The sequence below is a fragment of the Euleptes europaea genome, chromosome 11 (assembly GCF_029931775.1).
Source record: "Euleptes europaea isolate rEulEur1 chromosome 11, rEulEur1.hap1, whole genome shotgun sequence".
NCBI classification, from domain to species: Eukaryota; Metazoa; Chordata; class Lepidosauria; order Squamata; family Sphaerodactylidae; genus Euleptes; species Euleptes europaea.
This window is the reverse complement of record NC_079322.1, coordinates 1,784,395-1,810,241: the sequence shown is the minus strand read 5'-3', so window position 1 is coordinate 1,810,241 and position 25,847 is coordinate 1,784,395. Positions and strand designations below refer to the sequence as shown.

The following is a 25,847-nucleotide window of genomic DNA, read 5'->3' as shown; positions in this document are numbered from 1 at the left end:
TTCCACTGCAGACCAAACTGCCCTCCCACACCAAAAGGTTTTGAGATCCTTGCATTCATTCTCTTTTTGCAGCTCCCCCCAAATTTGCAGGTAGCTGCAGCTAGCAGCTGGAAAGAGACCTGCTTCACGAGTAGAGGAATAAGAGGGGCCTGGATGCCGTGGCTGGGTTTGCCAACTCCAGGTTGGGACGTTCCTGGCGATTTGGGGGTGGAGTTTGGGGAGGGGAGGGCACTCACCAAGGATGTGATTCCATAGAGTCTACCACCCTCCAAGGCTGCCTCTTTCTCCAGGGAAGCTGACCTCTGTAGTCTGGAAATTAGTTGTAATTCTGGGAGATCTCCAAGCCCCACCTGGAGGGCCCCTTTGCTCAAGAAGAGCCGGCATCTTTGCTCTAGAAGAGATGCATGTGGTTTCTGAGGCACAGTTAGCCAAGCCCTGGGGTATGACCTTGAACACATGTAGCTGCCTTATACTGAATCAGACTGTTGGTCCATCAAAGTCAGTATTGTCTACTCAGACCAGCAGCGGCTCTCCAGGGTCTCAGGCAGAAAAGGGTCTTTCCCATCACCTACTTGCCTGGTCCCTTTAACTGGAGATGCTGGGGATTGAACCTGGGACTTTCTGCATGCCAAGCAGATGCTCTACCACTGAGCCACGGCCTCTCCCTTTCTTGCTCAGGAGCCACACATGGCTCTTTGGCATACCACCTGTGACCTTTCTCCTTGACTGTGTTAACTTTGCAAATGCCAGGGATTTGCTTTTCTTTTTTGTAACCTGAGAGACTGTTCAGAATTGACTCACAGACCTGAAGCTGCGCAATCCGAGAAGGGCTGTCATATGTTTACTTACCTCTGAATGAGCCGCTTTCCTGAATGCTGGCCAATCCCTCTAGTATCTACAGGCATGAACAGGTGCTGTATTGTACCCAAAATCGTACACATTGTTAGAAGATGTTTGATGTGCTCAGGGGAGTCCCCAGTGCTGATACACATGACGAAGGATGTGTCGAGTCTGCAAACTTGGGAAGCCGTCCCTTCTCTGAGTGCTTCGTGTTTTTGTGCTGTGCAAAGCAGAACTGAATAAAGGCGGATTCTGTAGCATAGTATATTTTGGCAGATGCCGCTTGGTCTTCCATCCCAGCCTGTGAGACATTCTGAGCAAGAGCAGCATCAGAAGATTAACAGCACCACTGGCTGTTTCCACAGCTTTAAAAAAAAAAAACCATCCAAAGTAACAGCTCAAATCAGCTGCCCCTCAACTCTCACGGTGCCTGATTGCAGCAACTTCGGATGCGCTCTAGAGAGGGTCACTGTGGTCCTTTTCGCATGGTCAATTTTGATGGTCGCTTAAAGCTCCTTTTTAAAATGCGACTTTAAAAATGCCTTTTCACGGTCCCGACGCAAAAGGAGAAGTTCCACTCCCCCCCACTCACCTGCTCCTTTGTTCCTGTTTGCATAGCTGTTAGCATATGCATAGCTAACACGCCTCTGTTGTTTTGCATTGTTCCTTGAGGGAGATTCTTCCTGGCAAACACCAAAGGTTGCGTTAAATGGCCTCTTTAGTAAAGCGAAGCAGGTAAGCGCCGGCTTCGCAGTCACTTCCGGAATGACGGTTCAGGGTGCAAAATTAAAAAAAATATGTGGGACAATTCAGCCTGGAACGCGCTGCTAATTACCATGCAAAAATGGCCCGAGGACATGCCAAAGTGCATCAGCTGACCAGTGCCAGGATCCCCAGCCTTTCTGAGCCTGCTGGTGCCTTTGCAATTCTGACGCTGCCTGGTGGGCGCAGCCACAAAATGGCCACCGCAGGAGGTTGAGCCAGACACAAAATGGATGCTGTAGCTTACCTTCAGTCACAGGGGGAAGATTCTTGTGCTATGGTGACAGCTACTGTCAGAGCGATGTGGGTAACAATATGTACAGTCCATCAAACCTGTGGCTAATCAGAAGCCTTGCTGGGCAAAACCTCCGCCTGGCGCTCTCAAACACATGGTGGGCAGGCGCCATCAGCACCCACAGGTGCCATTTTGGAGACCCCTGAACTAGTGGATGGTTTTGTTTGTTTCGTTATCAGGAGTTGCTCCCTATTTCAAACCAATTTAGAAAAAGCACTAGGAGAGGGAGAGAGAGAGAGAGAGAGAGCTCTTCTACCATTGCAAACGGGGTGTGTGTGTGTGTTTGGGCAGCAGAGTTCTTACTCTGCTTATAATGGTCTTTAATTTCATTACAAGGTTCTTCTGTTTCTACATTATAATGCTGAGGTCTTTATATTGGTCTGTTTTTAGATTTTAAAGCCTTTTGTTTCATGTCAGAGTTGGTAGTTTCTGTTTCCATTTACCCACAACCTGGGTTTTAAAAAATCAAATAAAAGATACCAGAAAACCCTACAATTAAGCAGCATGGAGGCTCCATCTCTGAAACTAGGTATATTTCCAATTGTTTTGACGAAACAAAATAATTTATACTTTGAAAATGTATTGAAGTGCCTGGTTGTCTTATAGAGTCCAATGATAGACAACAAGGAGGAGGTTAAGTTAAAAGCAACAGTTCTTTATTTAGCTAAACACAGAGCTGGGGTGAAATAACCACAGATAAGATGCAGGGTTACTCACCAGAGAACAAAGGAAACTCAGTATCATTTATGCATTCGAATGGGGCAGGCCCATAGCTGCTAACAAGCAGATTGATACACAAAAGCACCAATACATGTTAGGTGTCTAATCCACGTTAATTAGCATAGCCTATAGATATTGCCTGAAGGCGTCACTGAGTGAGTGCTTGATCTTGTGAGCTAGTAACCAGAAACCACATTCCTAAGGATAGAGGTAATTCAGAGACAGCTTTCTCTCTACTGGTGTGAGGCAGTACCAGGTAAGCAAGTGTAAGCTGTTGGCAACTTATAGTTGTGGATGCCAACATTCCCAAACATATCTATGTGTGTGCATATGAGTACATAGTGTTTTATACCGGCCCTTATAACTGGGCACTACAGTATGAACATTTCAGACAATACAATATTACATTTCTAAGTTGCACAAAATAAAATTTCCCTTCTTGACACCCTTGTAAGTTTAGGGTTTATAAGAAAATTGCTGAGAGCCAGTGTTTGCCAGACGGAGCTATGGGAAACCCGGGTTCGAATCCCTGCTCAGCCGTGGAAGCTTGCTGGGTGGCCTTGGGCCAATCACATGTTTTCTGCCTACCCTACCTCACAGGTTTGTTGTGATGATAAAATGGAGGAAAGGAGAATGATATTGCAAGTTGTTTTTGGTCCCTATCAGGTAGAAAAGAGGGGCATAAATATCTAAAAAAAAACTGACAACCCTGTATTTCAATTCCCCCCCAAAAAGAATTTTTATTATTTTCTCATTTAATACCTCATACATGTGTCACTACTCAGTTATAAAAATTAATAAATGTAAATTAAAGTCTAATAAAATTTCTAATACAAATAAAAATGACTCCCCCATCACTTTCTTCCGTCTGAAAATAAATTGTAATTACTTTTGCTAACACCATAATCCCCATCTATATAAAAAATTCATCCTTTTCCTGTTTTATCTAATACAAATCTTATGGTATCCTAATTAGCCATTATGCAAAATATATACACGGCATTAAATCAAAATTTATCCTTTAAGTTGATCCATCAGAAAATAATTTTCACAATAAGTTCTCCATGCCTCCTTACCCCTATATAATAATAAAAAGAATTACCCAACATCTCTTTCCATTCATTAAAAGAATAGTTGTTTTATGTATATAATTTCCAGCAAGGTTCGCCCATTCTTTATTTTAAGCAATAATATTCTAATAAATCAATATCAATTATGATTCTCTTTCCATATAAACCAGTCCCTTTAACCCATTCCCTTTAATCATATCACCAAGGAAGACCCAACTCTTTTATATTAGTCTCTTTGCTTGGAATTTCCAGCGTTTCCTTCTTGCCTCCAATAGCAATAGGCATCGGAAATCATCCTTGGAGGTCATTATTGAAGTCTCTTCTGCATACAGATGGTCTTCATAGTAGATCCAGGTTGTAGTCTGTTCCATCCCACGTTCAAGTAAAGGAATCTTGTCAGCTCCAATTTTCTTGCTCATTAGGTCCTCCAAGCATATGTTAAAGATTTTCTCAGGCAGGTTATAGAGACACAAATCCAAGTCCTTCACTGTCAGATCCTGTTGGTAGCAGGATTATCGCACTTTGCTTATTGAAATTTCCCATTTCATCTGAGTATTTCCTCTGTCTTCTTTCTTGTCATCAAGTGGCAATTCTATAGAACCTTTAAGGTCTTCCTCATTTATTTTTTGGGCAGGTAACTGGATATCAATATTCATTGTAACAGCCATCCATTCCATCTGCTTTGCCATCTGCTCCTGTTTTTTTAACATTTGTTCATACCATCTAGCAGAAGCCTTATACTGCTGGGCAAACAGATCTTGGATTTTTTTTTCATTTTCTCCAGGGTGTGGGGAGACTGTTAACTTTTATCAAGCACAATCACTGTGATTTTCTTCAAAGTTTAAAATACCAATGAGCTTTTTGCTGGCCGCTCTAGGTCAACAATCACAGGAAACAGGAAGTCAGCCAGAAACGATGCAGCCACGGACCTTCCGTCTTCCCCTTTTTGTAGTTTTTAGTATAAGCCTTTTTGGGATGCACCGGGGGAGTTTCTGGTCATGCGTAGTTCTGTACTTCCCTTCTGCAGAGTCGACAGGCATTTCAATTTTGAGTATGTGGCAGGCTGATCTTCCTAACCTGGAAAAGGTATTGTGACCAAGGGAGGGGTTTAGTGCTCCTTTTCCCTCAAACGTCACAGAGTCCAATTGGTATTTGTCATGTCCATCAAAAAGTCAATCGTTTAGTCTACCCAAATTTATAACTTCTTTACTGCTTTATCCAATGTCTTATCTCAGCCAGCCAGTTTTTTGATGGGGGGGGGGGGGGAGAGAGAATGCAGAGTTCCCAATTATTTCTAGCAGCTAGGCTGCTCTTCTATTCCCGGTAAAAGCGAAAGTATTCTTGTTACTCACATAGACTTCAGATAGTGAGGTATTTGTTCGTTAATTAGTTGATAAGTTGGTAATAGGTGGTGGAGATCCTGGCCAGACGCCAAAGAAAACGCTCACGGCAATGCTTTCTCCCCTCGATGCCAAGCAGGACAGTCTCCACACCTCCAGGGGACTTAAAAAAGCTCCCTCGGAGAGTATGGTCGTCAAACTGCTATCTTCAGGCTGCAGAGGAATTCCTGTATCCCAATCCACTAATTAGGACTGGGTTGGAGTGAAATAAATCACTCCAATTAGAGCGTATCTTGGATTCTCTTGAGAGCTCTCTCAAGAGACAAGCGCCGGGATCAGCTCAGCCACCGGAAGTCTAATTCCCCCCAAATTTCTGTGTGGAAAGATAGCCTCTCCAGGCTAAACTGTGTTACATGGATGGGGATTTTACCTTGGGCTGAGATCCCGAGTGGTCTCAGACCTCCACAAGATCTCCTTTTCTGTCCTTTGTCTTCTGTCTAGTTACTTTTCCTGTTGCTATGGACAGAGAGAAAGTCAGACTGGTAGGTTATTTCCCCTAGTAAATAAACGGTCTCTTCTAATGGGATGTGTGCATTTCCCCCTTTGCCGTTGAGATCAATTGACTTTCAGGCCTAAGGCCAATTCTGGGGATTGAAGTTTGTATTGGAAGTCGTGTATTCAGGAAGGGTTTTTGTTTTTTGTTTTAATTCTCTGGTTAGTGTAAACCAAACGGGCCTATTCATAGGGTGCTGAAAGACCACAGAACCTCAGATTGAATTAAAAAAAAGGGTTTAACTTGTACTTAGCCTAGACATTTTGCCGGTTACAAAAGAAAACAAAATATATCGAGCATATAAATGCCAATTTACAGCAGCTGAGGAAAGGCTGAAAGACTTCCTATTTTCCTCAGTCTAATTTCCCTAAATGTTAGATCTCAAAATAAGCTGGAAGTTGCAAAATTAGTTTTTCTTTTATTTCCTGGGTATCGGTGCAGTTCTGTCGAGTGTTGCTCCAGCGTAAAGTGCTTCGTTGCCTCCTTTCAGAAATCTTCTGTTCTCCCCAAGCAAAGGGAGATCTTTATTGCTATTCCTTCTGCCTGGTAGATTTTTTTTCCTGGAGACCTTCCTCCACACACACCCTCCCCCCAAACACACACACACACACACACTAGATCCCAGGAGAGACCTTTGTCTCTCCTCGGGTAGCCGTCAACCTGTCATTGTGTTTCCTGCCCAGTGACACCTTAAAGACCTGTGGAATTTATTCCGGCACCAGCTTTTGTGAGTCAGAATTCACAGATGCGGCTGATGAAAGAACTCTGATTCAAAGACTTAATGCTGGAACAAATTTTATTAGTCTTGTAAGGTGTCACTAAATTTCTGTTTAACTTTCCTGAGAAGATAGAATGTTTATTAAAATACTTTCAAGACTTTGGAGAAGATCCGCCTTGACAGATGCCAGAAACGCATAAGAGCCAGGAAAGAGTTTTGTTAGTGTTTTTTAAATAAGATTTTCGGGACCTTGACATTTCGGACATTCCCAAACCCTCCCAAGCATCAGTCCTTAATGCCACTTGTTTTGTGTAGCTGCTGTTGTCTTGTTTTGTGTGGTGGTTTGTGGGGTTCTCCAAGTCACAATGTTATCCCCATGTTAGAAAAAGAGTTGGTTTTTATATGCTGACTTCCTCTACCTTTTAAGGAGTCTCAAAGCATCTTCCTCTCCCTTGTGAGGTAGGTGGGGCTGAGAGAGTTCATAGAGAACTGTGACTAGCCCAAGGTCACCCAGCTGGCTTTATGTGGAGGAGTGGGGAAACCAACCAAATTCACCAGATTAGAGTCCATCAACTCATATGGAGGAGTGAGGAATCCAACCCAGTTGTCCAGATTAGAGTCCAGCACTCTTTATTCAACCTTTATGTAAAGCCTTTAGGAGACGACATTCATAGCTTTGGAACTGAACGTCATCCATATGCGCATGACATCCAGCTTGACGTCTCCCTATCCAAATTGCCTTGAGCCGATGACTGACTTCTGTGGTTAAATGGCTGCAAATGAACAAACGGAAACTGAACCCAGACAAGATGGATGTGATGCTGACTGAGAAGGCAGAAGTCTTGAAGGACATTATGCTTCCCATGTTTAATGGAGTTCACCTGACCCTTGCTAACTTGTTTGAGAGCCTAAGGGTTAGAACATAAGAGCATAAGAAAGGCCCTGCTGGATCAGACCAAGGCCCATCAAGTCCAGCCGTCTGTTCACACAGTGGCCAACCAGGTGCCTCTAGGAAGTCCACAAACAAGACGACTGCAGCAGCACCGTCCTGCCTGTGTCCCACAGCACCTAAGATAATAGGGCATGCTCCTCTGATCCTGGAGAGAATAAGCATGCATCATGGCAAAAGGTAAAAGTTCTAAACTGGAGTTTACCCTTTCTGAGTAAAGCGATACACAGACGGGCGTTTCATACAGCTCGTTTCGATCCGTATATATGAGCTGTCTCTAAAGCGCTCTGAGGCGCTCTGGCCATTTCAAACAGCGTTGCTTTTCCCCACCTTTTTCCACTGCACATTCTATTTCGGCTTTTTTTTTACATTCTGAGATTTGCGCTATAGTGTCGTAGCAAACCAATGCCTCCCGATGCTGGTGATACCCCAATTCAGTGCTATATTGCCAGCATAGGGATGTATTGGGTTGCTATGGTGCTATAACACAAATCTCAGAACGTTAAAATAAAAGGTGAAATAGAATATGTGCAGTGGAAAAAGCCGGGGGCGGGGAAGTGGTCCTTTTGGAAGGGTGCTCCAGTCGTTTTAAACAGCCGCAATTCAGGAGCACAAGGAAGAACTTGAAAAGGTACAAGGCAATTTTCATTAAAAACCGGCTGAGACCTGGGATGCCAATGGGGCACAAACAGCTTTGTCTGAAAAGGTAAAAAAAAAAACCGGCAACAGCCAAGAGCCAAAATCGTTGTGTCTGAAATGACACCAAAAACCGGTTAGCAACTGGCTGCTAAAACGGAGGATAAGGGCAGTTTGAAAGGGGGGGGGGGTCTTCCCTCTGTCAGTATCTTCTACCAGCAGGTGAAGAGTTTTTTGTTTCGTCTGGCACATGCTCTATTACAGTTACTGCTCCCCGCCCCGGTTGTTTGGGTGTTTTAATTTAATTATTTTACCTTTTTAACAGTATTTTTAATTGCTTAAGTGTTTAATTTTTTTAATGTTAGCTGCCTTGTGAACCCTGATCTGGTGGAAAGGCGGAAAGAAAGTATTTTAAATAAATAATGGTTCCAGCTTTGACTTCTGTTGCTTTACCTGTGTGTACATTAAAATCCTTGTAGGGGGTGGGGAATTTGGAGGGCACCACCTTCAATCCGAGAGAGCTACTAGGGTTTGGTTAGAGTAGGACTGAGGCAGGACAAAAATATTCTGTTCACACTTCGCCATGAAACTCACAGAATGGCTGCTCCAGTTTACCTTCAGTCCTACAGTGGAGATCCTTGTGCTGTGGTGGCAGCTGCTGCCAAATCAACATTTTAAAAAAATCTGCACAGCCAGTCAAATCTCCTAGGACCAAACAGAACCCTCTGCTGGGGGTCCGGAAGCCCCACCTGGCCCCAACCACTTTCTGAAAACACTTGGCGGGCACCAGGAAAGGTAGCGGTGGGCTCCATGGTGGCCTGGTATAGTATTACAGTATTCGTAATACTCTTTAAGAAATGTTGGGGAGGGGCCATGGCTCAGTGGTAGAGCATCTGCTTGGCATGCAGAAGGTCCCAGGTTCAGTCCCTGGCAGCATCTCCAGTTCAAGGGACGAGGCAGGTAAGTGATGGGAAAGACCTCGGCCTGAGACCCTGGAGAACCCTTGCCGGTCTGAGTAGACAATACTGACCTGGATGGACCGAGGGTCTGATTCAGTATAAGGCAGCTTCATGTATTCATGTGTTCATGTTGTAAGATATTGCTCCCCACAGATGTTCTCCTTGCTTTTTCTCTCTCGGGCTTAACACAGCCCAGCCTGCCCATTCCCCTCCACCAGTAATCCAGTGTTCTTCCGTCACATTTGCTGTATAGAGCCCCCCTTTCCACTTGTGGAACATTTGCTATTTTGGGGTGAGGGGGCTTCATACCACAAGCATAAGCACAGAACATTGAACTCCTGCTTGACAGGGGTTGTTAGGGGAAGAGAGAGAGGAGGCGAGGGAGAGATTTTAGGGGAGAGGGAATCTCTGGGCTTTCCAGAGCTACGAAGGAAGCCAGTACACCTACACACGCCATTGCTTGCTGTCCAGCAGGTGTGCAAAGAGAGATCAGGAAGAGAGCCAGTGTGGTGTAGTGGTTAAGAGCAGTGGTTTGGAGCGGTGGACTCCGATCTGGAGAACCGGGTTCGATTCCCCACTCCTCCACATGAGTGGCGGAGGCTAATCTGGTGAACCGGGTTGGTTTCCCCACTCCTCCACATGAAGCCAGCTGGGTGACCTTGGGCTAGTCACAGCTCTCTCAGCCCCACCTACCTCACAGGGTGTCTGTTGTGGGGAGGGGAAGGTGATTGTAAGCCGATTTGATTCTTCCTTCAGTGGTAGAGAAAGTCGGCATATAAAAACCAGCTCTTCTTCTTTGCAGTATGTACGCATGCCTTAGGATGTGAGCCAGAATGGTGTAGTAAGCAGCAGGAGATTACCTGTAAAGTTGCCAAATTTGGTTGGCTGGTTCTTAAAATTAAGAAAAGGCTAAGTGGCGTATAAAGATGCCTTATGTAAATTCATATTTTAATAAGATGTATATTGGTAGTATGTAAGCTATTTTACTTATGGATTGTGTTCTTATTTATATTCTGGTCTATGACTGTTTTAAATAAACTTGACTTGGTGTAGTGTTTAGAGTGTCGAACTAGGATCTGGAAGTGCCAGGTTGGAATCTCCACTCTGCCATAGAAGCTTGCTGGGTGACCTTGGGCCAGTCACGCACTCTCAGCCTAGCCTACTTCTCAAGGTAGTTGTGAGGATAAAACGGAGAGAGGAGGATTACGTAAGCTGCCTTGGGTCTCCATTGGGGAGAAAGGTGGGTTGTAAATGAAGTAAATAAATTAGCAGCTGATTGTTCCCCCTGCAGCCAAAAAAGGCAGAAGCTATATAGGAGTTTGAGAGCCCCAGAAAAGGGACTCTGGGACCCATGGATTGAAGACCACCACATGTGCAGAGCCTTTGTGGTTTGGATCTCTTGCAGTACTTGGCACTTGCTATTCTCATCTCAGGTTTTCTCTCTTTTTTTCCCTCCCCAGAAGGGGCAAAAAACACAGTATAATCCTGAGGACCCAGCTGTCCGTCAGAGTCCATGCCTGCATTGGTAAGTGAGCACCAGCACATGCCTGAACAAATGAAGCGCATTTGGAGCATGTTTAGTTCAGAGTTCTGCGATATGTATATTGAATTACTCTTTCATTCTGAAACTGCTGTACAGATCTGGCCCGTGAGGAAAGCAAAATTCTCGCTCAGAGGGAGAAGGGCATCTTCATTATGGGTGTTTCCTTTTCCTCTTATCTCGGGAGGCAGGAACCAAATATTTAAATTTTTCTGACCTCTGAGGGTAAACGCCCCCTTGCGATCAGTTCTATTTCCTGCCTTGAACGGGAGAGCAGCCTTCTAGCAGCTCTCTGCTACAGAAATAATAGAGAAACCTTAACCTTACTTATTAGACCTAAACATATTCTTATTTTAACAAACCTAAACTTAACCTAACTAATCTACTACTCAATTCTATTTACTGTCTTAATTTTCTGCCTATTCTCCTCAGAAGGGTCTTTTCCCGCCAAAAAAAAAACAAACAAAAAAAATGGCGGATTGGCATCAGGACAGCTATATAGCGCCTGCCAATTTAGACCCTAGCCTGCTAGTGGCCTTACCACTACAATTAGATGAACCCTCGGACAGTCACTCTGGTGACCTGAGGACCAAAACTCAAAAGGGAAAGGCAAAAGCGGCAAGAACGGCGCAGGCAAGTACAAACGGCTTGGCTCGACCGCTAACAAGCGCGCCAAATGCCTGCTGCAAAATGCACGCTGCTCTGCTGCGCCTGAAAGACGCGACTGCCAGATCGCAACAGAAAGCGGCCGGGAGAAAACAGCGGCAGTAGCCGCTCCTCCCACACAGCATGAACGGGGGAAATGAAGGAGGCTGGCGGCTCGCCTTTTTGCCTCGCCCGCCGTGCTCCGTCCTTAGGCGGCTCGCCTATTGCTATTCAAGGACGGGAAGCAGCGGGAAGCAGCCAGGAGAACACAGCGGCTATAGCCACTTCTCCCACACTGCACAAACGGGGAAAATGAAGGAGGCTGGCGGCTCGCCTTTTTGCCTCGCAATGCTCCGTCCTCAGGCGGCTCGCCTATTATTATTCAAGGACGGGAAGCATCAACGGAGACATCGACTGCCGGTAAGGTGACTTCGCCCCCCCCCCCATAGATGCAGCCTGTTTTACTCCTGTAAGAGCAGAGCTCTCCGCCCTGATTAAAAACGCCTTCTCAGATGGCTTAAGGGCAGTACAACCTCCTTATCCTGCCCCATCCATACAGGGATCGTAGGGATCACACCCTCCAGCACCACAAACAGTAATCTGATTGCTAAAAGGGCAGAATATCAGCCAAAGCAGGGGAACGGCTGTGGCTCAGTGGCAGAGCGTCGGATTGGCATGCAGAGGGCCAATTCTGGTAGTAGGTGATGTGGAAGACCTCTGCCTGAGATCCTGGTGAGCCGATCACCAGTCCAAGTAGTACCAAGAGAGTACGTGCTGGCCAGCCTAAGCAGCGCTGAAAGCTAATTCACGGTCACAAAATTGCCAATTGGTACCCAGACTGTCTATAGTATTTAACGCAGAAGATTTCCTTCTGCATTGGCATAAAAACCTAGCTACTCTTGATCTCTCAGAGGACTCAGAGTGGGAGAAAAGACTCCAGATAGGTTTGTGCCAGCGCTTGATTATTTCTAACTCTGTTGAAAGCAGAGCGGGAGAAACCAATGGCACCCATACAATGCTCCACAGCCTCTAGGAAGCCTTTATATTTGGTTTATCGGTGCTTCTAAAATTCTAAAAGTGCCTTCAGTAGAATCACCTGTCACTGCCTTCACTCCTTCAACCTTGTTACATGGCCTTGCCATGATTAGGGACCCTACAGATAGGAAGGCAGAGTTAGCAGGCATAAATGCTCAGAGGCCTTGGCACTCACTATCAAGCGCTTCTATCACATCTGCCCTAGTATACAGAGCGGCAATAATTTGGACTAGGAAGTTATATCAACTTTTTCCACAGGAAGAAAGAAACGCCTTTACAGGAGTACCCATGTTTTTTGAGAGTGGTATTCTTTCTAACTGATTCGAACTTCGATACCATGCCATATGCAGCTAGGACACTAGCCGCAGCATCAGATGCCAGAAGGGCATCCATGTTTTTTTTTTAGAGTGGTATCCTTCCAGCTGATTCTACCTTAGATACCATGTCATCCATGTTTTCGAGAGTGGTATTCTTTCTAGCTGATTCCTCCTTAGATAACATGTCATATGCAGCTAGAACACTAGCCACAGCCTCAGCTGCCAGAAAGGCTCTCTGGGTACGCCCCTGGCAAGCGGAGTATATAGATCAAAATTGGTTATTATGGGCTTCCTGTATCAGGGAAAGACCTTGCTTGGAGACAATTTGGTCCCCATATCAGTGGAGACCAAAGACAGGTTTCTACACAAGGAATCCAAGGGATCACTCCCTCTATGTCCTTTCGTGCATACCACATACTTCAAAGATACATACCTGATCAACCTAGAAACCACCGGAACCAGAATCGCAGCTCCTTTAGTAAAGGAGGACGATTCAATAAATATCCAAAATCCTCCACCTTCCAGGGCAATAAAGGGGATAAACCCGACCGCCCAACCAAACAGTGACGCCAGCCACCAGTCAGTGGAAGGCAGGCTCAGCCTATTACACCGTCAGTGGTCACCTCCCAACCAGGCCTCTGGGTCACAAACATTATCTCCAACATTCCCCCACCCAAAAAAAAAAAAAAAAACCCATAGAACTTTAGAGGCCTCTTAGACATCAAGGCGATGGAGCCAGTCTCACCATTAGAGCATACATTGGGAGTCTATTCAGTATTCTTTACTGTTCCCAACAAAGGCGGCGGATGGAAAGCCATCCTAGACCTCAAGTTTCTGAACAGATTATCCCATTAAAGCGCTTCAGGATGGAGACACTAAAGTCAGTCACACAGGTCCTCAGGGAAAAGCATTTTCTTACATTCTAATACACCCGGCACATTGTTGTTTCCTTCGGTTCCCGTGCAAGGGACATTTCTTCCAATTCAGGGCCTTACGATTCGGGTTATCATCGCCCCTCCTCGAGTATTCACCAAAGTTCTGGACACACCAGTCACATCTCTGCGCAAGGAGGGTGTGAGAATGCACCCTTCTCAGACGACATTCTGATTTGCGCAAGCTCAAACTAGCAGAGCATAGATCATTCAGAGAGAGTTCTGAAGAGGTTAACAGAACACGGGTCATAATCAACTTCAGAAAGACCCACTTAGTTCCATCCCAACGATTGAGAGAGATGGGGGATGGACATAGACACACTGACAAACTCCTTATACCTTCCAGTGGACAAAAATCCACAACATTTCATCTCTAGCAAAGAAAGCGATTAATTCCCGGTCGCCTTCTCTAATGTCCCTGACCAAACTGAAGGGTCACATGTCTGCATGCATTCCCGCAGTTCAAGGGGCACGCTTACGAGCAAGACCTCTTCAATGGTTCTTAAGGCCGTACCAAAGAGACATACCAAGGAAGAAGTGACAGAAATCTCATCCTGACCGAGGAAGTCAGATCAAGACTAGTATGATGGTTTCAGTCTCAGAATTTGACGAAAGGAAGTTGGTATCTCCGTCCAACACCAATTCAAATCTTCACGGACGCGTGTCTATCAGGTTGGGAAGCCACACTCAAGGGACAATGGCTCAAGCAACATGGACCATCAAGAACAAAATCTTCACATCAGTGCCCTAGAAATCAGGACGATCCTCAGAAGTGACTACATTTTTCCTTGGGCCGAGTCCAACCTCTCATCAAAATCAGCGGAACATATTCAGGGCACAGTCAGCATACAAGCAGACTGGCTCAGCAGACAGGACTTCAGCGAGGCAGAATGGTCTCTACATCCAGAGGTCTTTCAACTTATTACTCAGAGATTCGGCACACCACAGATTCATCTGTTTGCATCCAGCATCACCCACCAGCTGCCAAGATACTATTCCATGTACCGTCAACAGGGGGCAGAACAAATGGGCCTCTTAATGTCACCAGGGCCACACGACCTACTGTACGGGTTTCCCCCCTCCCTCCAAGGGTATTGAGAAAGGTACGACTTCAAAAAGCATCAGTCAGATTCATAGCTCCATATTGGCTGCGACGACCGTGGTTCCCATCTATAATTCAGATGTCCATACAGAACCATTGGAGACTTCCAGACAGACAAGATCTCCCTCTACAAGACCCAATATGCCATCCCAATCCAGGGTGGTACAAACTGACCGCATGGGCACTGAAAGGAGATGACTTATAGCCCTAGGTTATAGCCCGGTGGCCGTCACTACCATATTGACAACAAGGAAGCCACCAGGAGGGACAGAGCTTAGGGCTAGCTACCTGCACTCTACAAAGGCAACTGGCATCTATAGCTACCATAGTACCCAAGGTATCTGGATACCGCTTAACCAAACACCATCACATAAAAGCCTTTTTAAGGGGCGTCAGTTATTTAGCTCTTCCTGTTAGACACAGGTTCACAACTAGAGCCTGCACACAGCTTTGACAGCACTCACACAACTACCATTCGAACCAATCACTGAGATAGGACAAAATGTAGCTGCAAGTTTCACAGGGAGCAAGACATAGTGCTTACATCTTCTGCACTAACCCCAAGAATCCTAAGGAGAAGGCCTGGCACTAGCTAGACCTAAGAAGGGCACTACCTGTTTACATTTACCTTACTAAAATTATTAGGAACTCTGACTCCTTATTCGTTCATATCTCACCACCTGACAAGGGCAAGCATATGTCCAAGGCATCAATTAGTAGGACCATCACCTTATACATAACACAGGCTTATAGAATAAGTAACCTACCTGCTCCTGCGGGCGTTACTGCCCACTTGGGAAGAAGTGCGGCTACTTCAGCAGCCTTCGACTGCCGTGCTTTATGGAAGAGATATGTAAGGCCGCAACTTGGTCCTCGGTGTCCACATTTGTGAGACACTACAAATTAGATCTATACTTGTCAGCAGATGCCGACTTAGGCAGACGAGTATTGCAAAGTATACTTCAGGACGTCTAACCCTCCCAAGGGCGGGGGACAGCTCTTGTATGTCCCATAATGAAGATGCCCTTCTCCCTCTGAGCGAGAAAGAGCCTTGGCTACTTACCGTGAAGGCTTCTTCTGCTCAGAGGGACGAAGGGCATCTTGCCCGCCCAGACGTCAGTAAAATATAAATAAAACAAATAAAATAAAATTACAGGTAATCATGGTTACATCTAACTTCCAGTTGACATTCAATTCAAGTTAAACGCTGTTTGTTGGTTCATGACTTATAGTTATCCTAAAGGTTCATCGTTTATGTTTATTAGGAACTTATTTCTTGTATAGAATTATAACTAACATGTTTCTTCAGTCTATCTTAAATATATAAGGCTCGGAAAGTCTTTAACTGATCACAAGGGGGCGTTTACCCTCAGAGGTCAGAAAAATTTAAATATTTGGTTCCTGCCTCCCGAGATAAGAGGAAAAGGAAACACCCATAATGAAGATGCCCTTCGTCCCTCTGAGCAGAAGAAGCCTTCACGGTAAGTAGCCAAGGCTCTTTCCATTTAAGCCAAAAACCTTGTTGTTAAACTGTCTTGCTGATATTCCGGAAGATCAACGGATAGTTGTGTTACATATGATTACTGCAGCTATTGTAGTGGAATAGTCTTTGCTAGGTAGTGGAATCAGAAAACCTCCCCAAAGATACACGATTGGATAAAAAAAATAAAAGAGGTTCACATTTTAGTGAAGTTAACCGCTTACCAAAAAAATAATGATATGAATAGTGTAGACCTTTTATGGACAAGAAAGATTCGAAGAATGGAAATGTCCATTTTATAATAAGATATAGTTTTGGTTAAGCGAGAAGGGGTTACTGTTGCAGAGTTGTAAAGTATTTTATGTGACTTCATGTGATTATAAGACTGTTTTTCGTTATGTATATATTTATTATTGACTGTCCATTTTTATTAATGAATTTTGTTTTTTGTAAAGGGAAGCAAAATTAGAATGATTTTTAACGTCTTTGCTATTCACAAATAACTTTCGTTCCCAAAATTGAAAGAAGGCATTTGGACAAGTAGTAACCTTGGAGTTTCGATCCTTGTACATGCACGTCCTCTTTGTTTGTTTGTTTGTGTAAGAAGTGAGCTTGGAATTGCGCAGGTGTGTACTTCCTCCCTGGAGGCACTAAAGCATTTGGGCTCTTAAGATCACAGGGACATCGCTGCTTTCAGAGCAGGGAACCACAGCCCTGAAAACTGCCTTACAGGATCAAACCCAAGACTTTCTAGTCTAGCATGGATTCCAAGAAGATGGCCTGGTATCTGATACTCCTAGCAATAAGCCCTCTGCAGAGGACACTGTGCATTAACATCAGCACACACTGGAGGGGGTGGGGGAGATGAATATGGTGGCCCCTGCCTGTGGACAATAAGTGGGCTGTGAGCTCAGCACAAGTACAGAGGTTCTCTTTGGCTCTCCTGGCTAACTGGTGTCATTAACTTACCGAGTCCACTACTAAAAGGTGTGGTGATGATTGCTAGTAGTTTAGAAGGCGTCCAAAAAGGTTGCACACATTTGTGGAAGCAGACTGTAAGTATATCGTCATCCGCAAATGTGTGCAACCCTTTTCAAAGCCTTCTAAGCTACTTAGGGTTGCCAACTCTGGGTTGGGAAATTCCTGGAGGTTTTGAGGGTGGAGTCTGGGGAGGGCAGGGTTTGGGGAGGGACCTCAGTGGGGTACAATGCCGTAGAGTCCACCTTCCAAAGCAGCCATTTTCTCCTGGAGGTTGGCAACCTAGCTGCCAGCAATCATCACTAAACTTTGTTAAAAAGTTCTGACTTTATTTGCTTCAGACATGAAACCCTCACCATTATGGAGTTGGAAATATTACATTCAAATAAATCTTAATTTACTACATTATTGGGTTTCACGGTTGCCCGGTTTGCTTGTTTTTTTGTTTTTTCCAGGGGGGAGGGCTTGCTCATGCATTAGGAAAGCATAGGGAAGAGGGTTTTTTTTGCGGATATTCCGGTAGTGCTGCTAGAATGCTTTGCAATGAGATTTTACTCAGCCCAGCTGAGCAGAGCATTTGTATCTGCCACATCGGATGAGGCATGCTAATTTGAGATGGGGAGCTGTGCAATCGCCTGCCAGCAGCTAGTGACTGTATTTTAAGAGCAGATATAATTGCTTGACTTCATGGTGCTCTTGGCCACCTGAACTGTCATTATTGCTGTGTCAGTGACTGGAAATATTCGGAGTAGAATATTGCCGTCCCAGAGGGAAGCCAAGTGAAACCGATGTGCAGGAAAGCTGCTCATGTGTATCAAATCCTGCTAGCTCGGCACAAACAGAATGGCCTCTGTTATGGCGCAACAACGTGAGTTGCTGCTCTTCTAATTGAAGCCTTGCTGGAAATACATGGCCGGAACAAAAAGAGTCGTTCTGTGATTAGCATGGATCATGGACTCAGTTTCTTTATTTAGTTATTAATTTTAATATTTATAGCCCATATTTCCCACTGTACATGATGGCTCAACATGGCTAAAAACCAGTACTAGTCAAACGCTGTCCAAAGCAGTTGAAACATGAGGTTACACTTTGTGGTCGGAGAACAGGTGAGGTGCCAGAAGATTGGAGGCGGGTAAATGTTGTCCCCATCTTCAAGAAGGGGAAAAAGGAGGATCCGGGTAACTACCGACCCATCAGCTTGACTTCTATACTGGGAAAAGTTTTTGAACAAATCATCAGTCAGTCAGTCCTTGAGCATTTAGAAAGGATGGATCCGATTACTAAGAGCCAGCACGGATTTCTCAAGAACAAGTCATGTCAGACTAATCTTATCTCCTTTTTTAAGAAAGTTACTACCGTGCTGGATCAGGGGAATGCTGTAGACATAGTTTATCTAGATTTCAGTAAGGCTTTTGATAAGGTTCCCCATAATATTCTTATTGACAGATGTGATTTAGCAAATGTGATTTAGATCCTATTTCTGTTAGGTGGATCTGTAACTGGTTGACAGATCGCACCCGAGGAGTGCTTGTTAATGGTTCCTCATCTACTTGGAGAGGAGTGACTAGTGGAGTGCCTCAGGGATCTGCCCTGTGTTGTTCAATATCTTTATAAATGATTTGGATGAAGGAACAGAGGGGATGCTTATTAAATTTGCAGATGATACTACATTGTTTATTGATTAGCCAAGGCAAGTGCCTGACACCCGAAAGAATCCACAGATGTTGCAAAGATTCAAAGCACAGTTTAGGCAATTATAGAAATTCTGACATCATAGTGACATGGCAACCAGTACATTTACGTATAGCCAATAACCTTTGATCAAGACAGGCATATCCACTGTAGCCCGCCACCACGTGCACCTGTGTTTCAGTTTAGAAAAGAGACAACTAAGGGGGGACGGGACATGGTAGAGGTTTATAAATTTATGCACAGGGTGGAGAGAGTTGACAAAGATAACTTTTTCTGCCTCTCCCAAAATACTAGAACTTGAGGGCATCCAATGAAGCTGATGGACAGTAGATTCAGGATGGACAAAAGGAAATACTTCTTTACAAATTAGTGATTAAAATGTGGAATTCACATCAGAGGATGTAGTGATGGCCATAGGTATAGACACCTTTAAAAGGAGATTGAGTAGATTTATGGAGGAGAGGTCTACTGATGTTCCCGTTTGACTGTTTAGTGTTTTCAATGCCCTTAACTCTGCTAATGCTGTTTTTATTGTCTTGGCTTGTATGGATTTATCATCTCTGGCTCATAAATGGATTTTATAGTCTTGGCTCTTACTGCTGCTACTGTTTGTGGTTGGTACTGTTGCTGATTTCTTGTGTATTTTGATGCTGGAATTTTAATGTAATGACTTGTACTTGCTATTAGAGGGGTGTGTACGTTTTTATTGTTATGTTGTAAGATGCCTTGAGGACTTTGGTAGAGAGAACAAGATGTAATTAAAAAATACATTTCGATCCAAGAGCCTTGAAACCTCAAGTATATTTTGAATGGATCTAATAAAGAACATGTCACTGAGAGCCTGAAAGGGAAAGCTGAGATAAGCAATGCTGCCTTTCATTAGCAGTTTTAATCAAAACAGAGTTATCTGAACACTTGTTAGTACATGGGCGTACATGCAGTTTTGGAACCATTTCTAAGTAGAATTGATGATTCAGTTCCTTTTCAGTTGGGCTAAAAAACATAGAACAATGCAGAACATGACATCCATTTTCAGGTAATGCCAGATTATTCAGATTGCCCAACTTGTGCTCAGATGGGTATAAGAAGAAAAGAAGCCAGCTCAAGAGAGCTGCCTTTGTCCAGAATTGCTGTCCACTCTGAATTGTGCTACCAAGGATCTATTTTTGTAGTTGGCATGTATGTAGGAAGGCTGCCTTTCACGATTAAACAGAGCCTTCTTGACATGCTAATATTTAACAGTTTCCTTGCCAGAATTGCAAAGTATTGTAGTACCAGCTGCACATTTGGACTTGTGTTATGTATCCTACTTTGGCCCTCTATTTCTCCTCATTCATTTGTTGAGCGTGATTCTCTTGACAGGAAAAAAGTCAAAGCCGTTTGACACCAGTATATAGAGCAAGGGCCCCCCAACCTTTTTGAGCCTGCGGGCACCTCTGGAACTCTGACACTCAGCGCAACCACAAAATGGGCTGCCACAGGAGATGGAGCCAACCACAAAATGTCAGGGAGTGAGGTCATACATTAACTCTAACACCAGCTCTTCGACATTTCAGGCAGAAATTCTGTTTAACGGGATGCCTTTTAAAATAAACGTATTGTGTTAAAATATTTTTCTTTCATACACACATCTTACCTTCAGTCATGCAGTGAAGATCCTTGTTCTGTGGTGGCAGCTGCTGCAAAGCAACTTTTAAAAAACCTTTAAAAGAAAAAAACACAGAAAATTAATTAATTACAAAAGAAAGAATTAAAGACACAGAGAGAGAGGAAAGAAAGAAAGAATTACAAAATGAAAGAAAGAAAAATAAGAATAAGGAAAATTAAAAAAAGAAAATTAAAGAAAGAAAAGATTAAGAGAAACAGAATTAAAAAAACACAGGAGGGATTACAAAATGAAAGAAAGAAAAAATTAAGAATAAGGAAAAAGAAATACAATTAATGAATGAAATAAAAGATTAGAGAAGCAGCAAGAATTAAAAAAACACAGAAGGAAGGAAGGAAGGGAGGGAGGGAGGGAGGGAGGGAGGAAGGAAAGAAGGAAACTCCACAAGCAAGCAAGAGTGGTGTGTGCCCTTGTACCCCGCACCCCTGTGGGCTGGCGTGCCAGAGGGTGCATCCTGGCCGCCCCGCCCTCTTTCCCCGCATCTGCTGCTGGAGGCCTCAGCATGCATGGACCAATGCCTGTGAGAGGGAGCTGGAGTGGTGGGCAGGCTGCCTGGCAGGTGGCACAGTCACTCGGTCCCTCTGCCGCTGGCCCCGCACCATGCTAATTGCACCGCCAGGCTTGGCGGGGTGGGTGATGTCCACAGTGGCCAGACAGGCAGGCCGTGAGGCTCCGATGGCTGCCTTGCCTCACGGCCGCCTTGCCCAAGCCACCTTGCCTTGACCTCTCTCCTGCAGAACGCTGGCTGAGACAAGGGCCAGGGGCAGGTAGCGTAATCAGGAAAACAGTCCAAGGTCAGGTACCGTGCTGTTCGAATCCAGCGTCTAAGCAGAGGGGTAATCTGAATTTAAGGTCAGGTTCAGTTCCCAGGGTCAGGGTACCAGAAGTGCAGGAGTCCAGAGAATAACAGAGACCCGAGGTGGCTGTAAGCGGACGAGTTGCTTCCACAAAACGCTGAGCCCGTTGCCTGCCTAAATAGCCCATACCTTGATGCACACCAGCTGTCTCTCATTAGGTGTTCAGGCATTCCCAGTTTCATTACTGCTTAGTGCTCTGTGCAAAGCCTTTAGCCTTGCATTTTCCCAATGGCTTTCTACTGTGGCCTGGATCTTCCAGCGTCTCTGATCGCGTGGTCTCGGCGACCCTCCAGGCAAGGCCACCTGTGGCTGAACCCCAGACACAGCTGGTTCTCCTGAGCGGCCAGGCTGCAGGCCCCGGTGAGACTTCCTGGTCTTCACTCCTTCCACTGCCTTCTGTCTGCTGGGGCTGCTCCTCTGTTCTCACCCTGCCATCTCCCTCTAGTTCCTCTTTGTCTGAGGAAATGTTGGCAGGCTGAAACAAGTCACCTCGCCAGCCCAGCACAGACCCCCTCCCTCCCCACGGAGGCTGCCCTCCTTCTTCCCTCGCCGCTTATTCTCTTTGGACAGAGGGGCTAGTAGTTGCACAGTTTGGGATTGGGATTAGGAGGGACGGACAGAAAAAGAGACCCAGGAGCTCCATCCCGGCAGAAGCACAATGGGATGGGAAAGAGCGAATTGGAGGGGCACAGAAAGGAACCTGCAGGGAAAGAGGGACGAGGGCCAGTGGTTTTAACACAGAGGAGGGGCAACACGGAGTGTGGCACATGTAGCAGCTGGGCGGGCAGCTGCAGACTCTGACCTGGCTGCTGCTGCCCCCTCTCTGCTCGCCACCCAGGACAGCTGCCCCCCTCACCCCCCTAGGTCCGGCCCTGACTGGGACAGGCGTTGGTGGCACCATAGTGACCACAGGTGCCACAATGGGGAACCCAATATAGAGAATTAAAAACCTTCCAGTTAAATAAATTGCGCTCAATTAATTGACCCGGAAAAACAGCCATATATTCAGTGTCCAGCCATTTTCGTTGTAGTTGAAAGTTGACAGAGATCTGAACCAGGATTAAAAACATTTATTTAAAAGATATTTACTGTACCCTTATTAGGCCACTCTAGAGAAGGTTATGCATGCTGGAATTTAATTGAAAGCAGTGGGACAAAAACATTTAATTGTGATTCATTAGTTTCAGTGGATTTAGAAACAGCTCGCTTTATCTGGATTATGTGTGTGTGTGTAAAGTGCCTTCAAGTCGCAGCCGACTTATGGCGACCCCTTTTGGGGGTTTTTTAATGGCAAGAGACTAACAGAGGTGCCAGTGCCTTCCTCTGCACAGCAACCCTGGTATTCCTTGGTGGTCTCCCATCCAAATACTAACCGGGGCTGACCCTGCTTAGCTTCTGAGATCTGACGGGATCAGGCTAGCCTGGGCCATCCAGGCCAGGGCATCTGGATTATACCCATTGTGTTTTAAAACCATTCTTGCAGAGTTTGACAGGTTGGCTGTGGAGGTGTTTGTCTCTGTACAAATTCAGCAACTTCACAGGATTGTTTAGTGTTTGTTCTATTTCATATTTTATTGCAAACATAATATTTAAATGCTTTCCCCTTAGCTCACTGAACTGAATTGACAGTGACCATATTAGAAGACAAATCTTATATTCTAATTGCAAAGTTGACTCAATCTTTGGATACTTAAATCTGGTGACTGCAGCTGTGAATGGGTAAGACAGATCTTTCTACCTGAAAAAGGCCCCAGGTTTGCAGAAAAAAGCTGAAAACGATAAAAGGAGTGCCTGTAGCTTTAAGCAACAGATTCCCTCAGTGACCGTTGCTATGCAACCAGATTCCGTGCTTCGTTCTGCGGGTAAAAAAGGGGGCAGAGTCCTGTCCAGGTCCCTGGTTTACTTGATACCACCTGACTTCCATGACTCAATTGAGCTTGGCTGCTTTCTACTGTTCAACATCAGCTCCCCTTTGAAAGCCTGTGTGGTGTAGCAGTTAGAGCTTCTCAGTAGGGTCTGGGAGACCCAGGTTCAAATCCCAGTGTGGCTGTGGAAACTCACTAGGTGATTTTTGACCAGTCACATACTTTAAAATTCAGCGTGTTTTAGAAAGTTTGAAATTGTTGTATGGTTGGTTGTATTTTATGTGTACCAAATTATGATGCTATTGGTATTTTAATATGTACTAAACTATGATGTCCTGAGCTCGGCCTAGCCGGGGGAGGGCAGGATATAAATAATAAAATAATCATCATCATTATTGTTATTGTTGTTATAGTTTGGAGGATATTAATTAATAGGGTCCCCATAAGTTGGAGGTGACTTGATGTTAACACATAAATTCCCTGGCTGCCCTCAGTTTCAAGATGAAATCCTTGGAGGCATGGGTGAACCAAGCCTTGCCATCCTTCACAGCTCTTTGTGAAAGGTGCTGCGTTATCAGGAGGGTATTGTGCCTTATAGTTGAGGTTGTTTGAACCTCTTCAGCCCCTGGAGCGTTGGAGAGTTGCTGAAGTGGGTGGCGTTTCCTGTTCTCGTTGAGTTCTGAGATAACGAACTAGTGATGCTTAAGCCCTGCTGGGCTTCACTTCACTACTCACTCTGTTGGGACTGCCTCGGTTCCAGGGTCAGAACTGATTCTCTGTTGATCTCAGCTCCAAGCCCCTCTAACCAATGCTTAGTTCTAAAGGCTGACACAGAGACACAGTAGCCTCCGTCTGCTATCTTGCTGCAGTCTCTCAGCGCTGATGCTTAAGCCTAAGCGGCTTCCAGCCCAGGTGCTTTTTCAAGCAGAGGCAAGGCTTGTGATTGCCATCTCCGTGGGAACTCAGAATTGATCAGCAGGTGTGCTTTTCGGAGGCAATCCTGAGCAGTTCGCCTCTCTTGGTTCCATGGTAGCTTTTGGAACCGTCAGTGATGGTTTGGTGCTTCTTGGCTGCTACTGTTTTCAATATCCATGGTAAACCTACACCTTGAAGCACAATCCTTTTGCAGGCAATTTCCCCCGGTTGGTTTCATGTGTGCCCACGCTGCCTTCTTCCTACCAGGGAATGTCACTGACTCTCCCCAGGGTTCTCAATCTCACTGGCTGTTTTACAAAATGCTCGGTGTTTAGGGTGGCCCGTGTGAGGCTGCTACATTCTCCCCTCCCCCCTCCCCAGGGTTGCCAACCTCCAGGTACTTGCTATTGGACTCCAGGTACTTGCTATTAGACTTGCTATTAGGCTTTTTGATAATTTATTGTAAATAATTGTATATATATGCACCTTTGTGGTTGTTATTTTCACTGTTATTAGTTGTCAATTAATTGCTTAATATATTGAGTTGTGCTGGTTTCTTTTTCCTCAGCCTTTGGTTACCAGTATTGTGAGTAATTTTTATATTAACCTCCAGGTACTAGCTGGAGATCTCCTGCTACTACAACTGATCTCCAGCTGATAGAGATCAGTTCACCTGGAGAAAATGGCTGCTTTGGCAATTTGACTCTATGGCATGGAAGCCCCTCCCCAAACCCCACCCTCCTCAGGCTCTGTCCCAAAAACCTCCCGCCAGTGAAGAGGGGGGACCTGGCAACCCTACCCCCCCCCGTTCTGTTGATGGTTGGTTGTTGATACTTTCCAAAGCAACCTTTTTTTATCCAACTGATTGAGTTTCCCATTGATTTTCCCAGTCTTTAGTCAGTCTTTATTTTTTCTAAGATTGTTACCTTTTTTGGCTTCCATAGCTGCATTTCTGGCATTTTTACATATCTAGAGATGACACCATGACATAATTTGGTTTTTGATGTGTATTTCACCCTTTAGTGAATGCCCAGCTTTGTTTTCTCTTTCTGTCTGAGACAGAAAGACCAGCATGGTGTAGTGGTTAAGAGCGGTGGCTTGGAGCGGTGAACTCTGATCTGGAGAACCGGGTTTGATTCCCTACTCTTCCACATAAGCGGTGGAGGCTAATCTGGTGAACTGGATTTGTTTCCCCACTCCTACACATGAAGCCAGCTGGTTGACCTTGGGCAAGTCACAGATCTCTTAGAGCTCTCTCAGCCCCACTTACCTCACAGGGTGTCTGTTGTGGGGAGGGGAAGGGAAGGTGATTGTAAGCAGGTTTGAGTCTCCCTTAAATGGTAGAGAAAGTCGGCATTTAAAAACTAACTCTTCTTCTTCATCACCATCATCATTCTGGTGGTCTCAGATCTACATTTTTCTCAGGGCATTCCTTTTGACTGTGAACCTTCGGAAAGTTAGCGCCATCTCAGATGCCTCCTCTCCTATAGTGTGGGGACCCTTCTGTGGACATGCCACATCAGGCCTACTTCACTGCTTTCATTAATATGGTGCAGATTTGCTTATTCTCACTCCCACTTTGGTAGTTGTGATCAGCTCCTTTCCTGCATTGTAGCAGTAGCCTCAGGTTTTTCTGAGTGGCAAGCGCCACTCCTTCACCACCACACCTTGCTCCTCTGAGTGGGAAAGAGGCCCTGCTGAGGCTGTGACAGAGTTGGGACTCTGCTTTAAAGAGTCCGAGTCCCACTGGTTGCGACTCGGACTCTCCAAACTTTCTTCTTTCTTCTTCTTGGATTTCTAAGGATATTACAAACAGAGGTATAACCCCTCGTTGGATTTTTTGCAGTTCCCTGGTGCTTCGTTTATAGTAGTGGGTTTTTTTTTGTTCTTTAGTATGCAGCACTTCCAACTGTGGAATGAGAACTTTGTGGGTTCTAACCTTTGCCCCCTCTATTCATGAAGTTTCATAAGGTCAGGGTGT

General features: G+C 45.1%; 1 protein-coding gene across 1 annotated transcript in view; it reads left to right on the top strand.

Annotated features, from left to right (window-relative positions):
* FHOD3 (formin homology 2 domain containing 3) overlaps nt 1-25,847 on the top strand; it is a 437,196-nt gene that overhangs the window by 59,969 nt on the left and 351,380 nt on the right. The window contains exon 3 of the mRNA XM_056857839.1: nt 10,303-10,367. The gene's annotated coding sequence lies outside the window, so the exon portion shown is untranslated. The remainder of the gene's footprint in view (nt 1-10,302; nt 10,368-25,847) is intronic.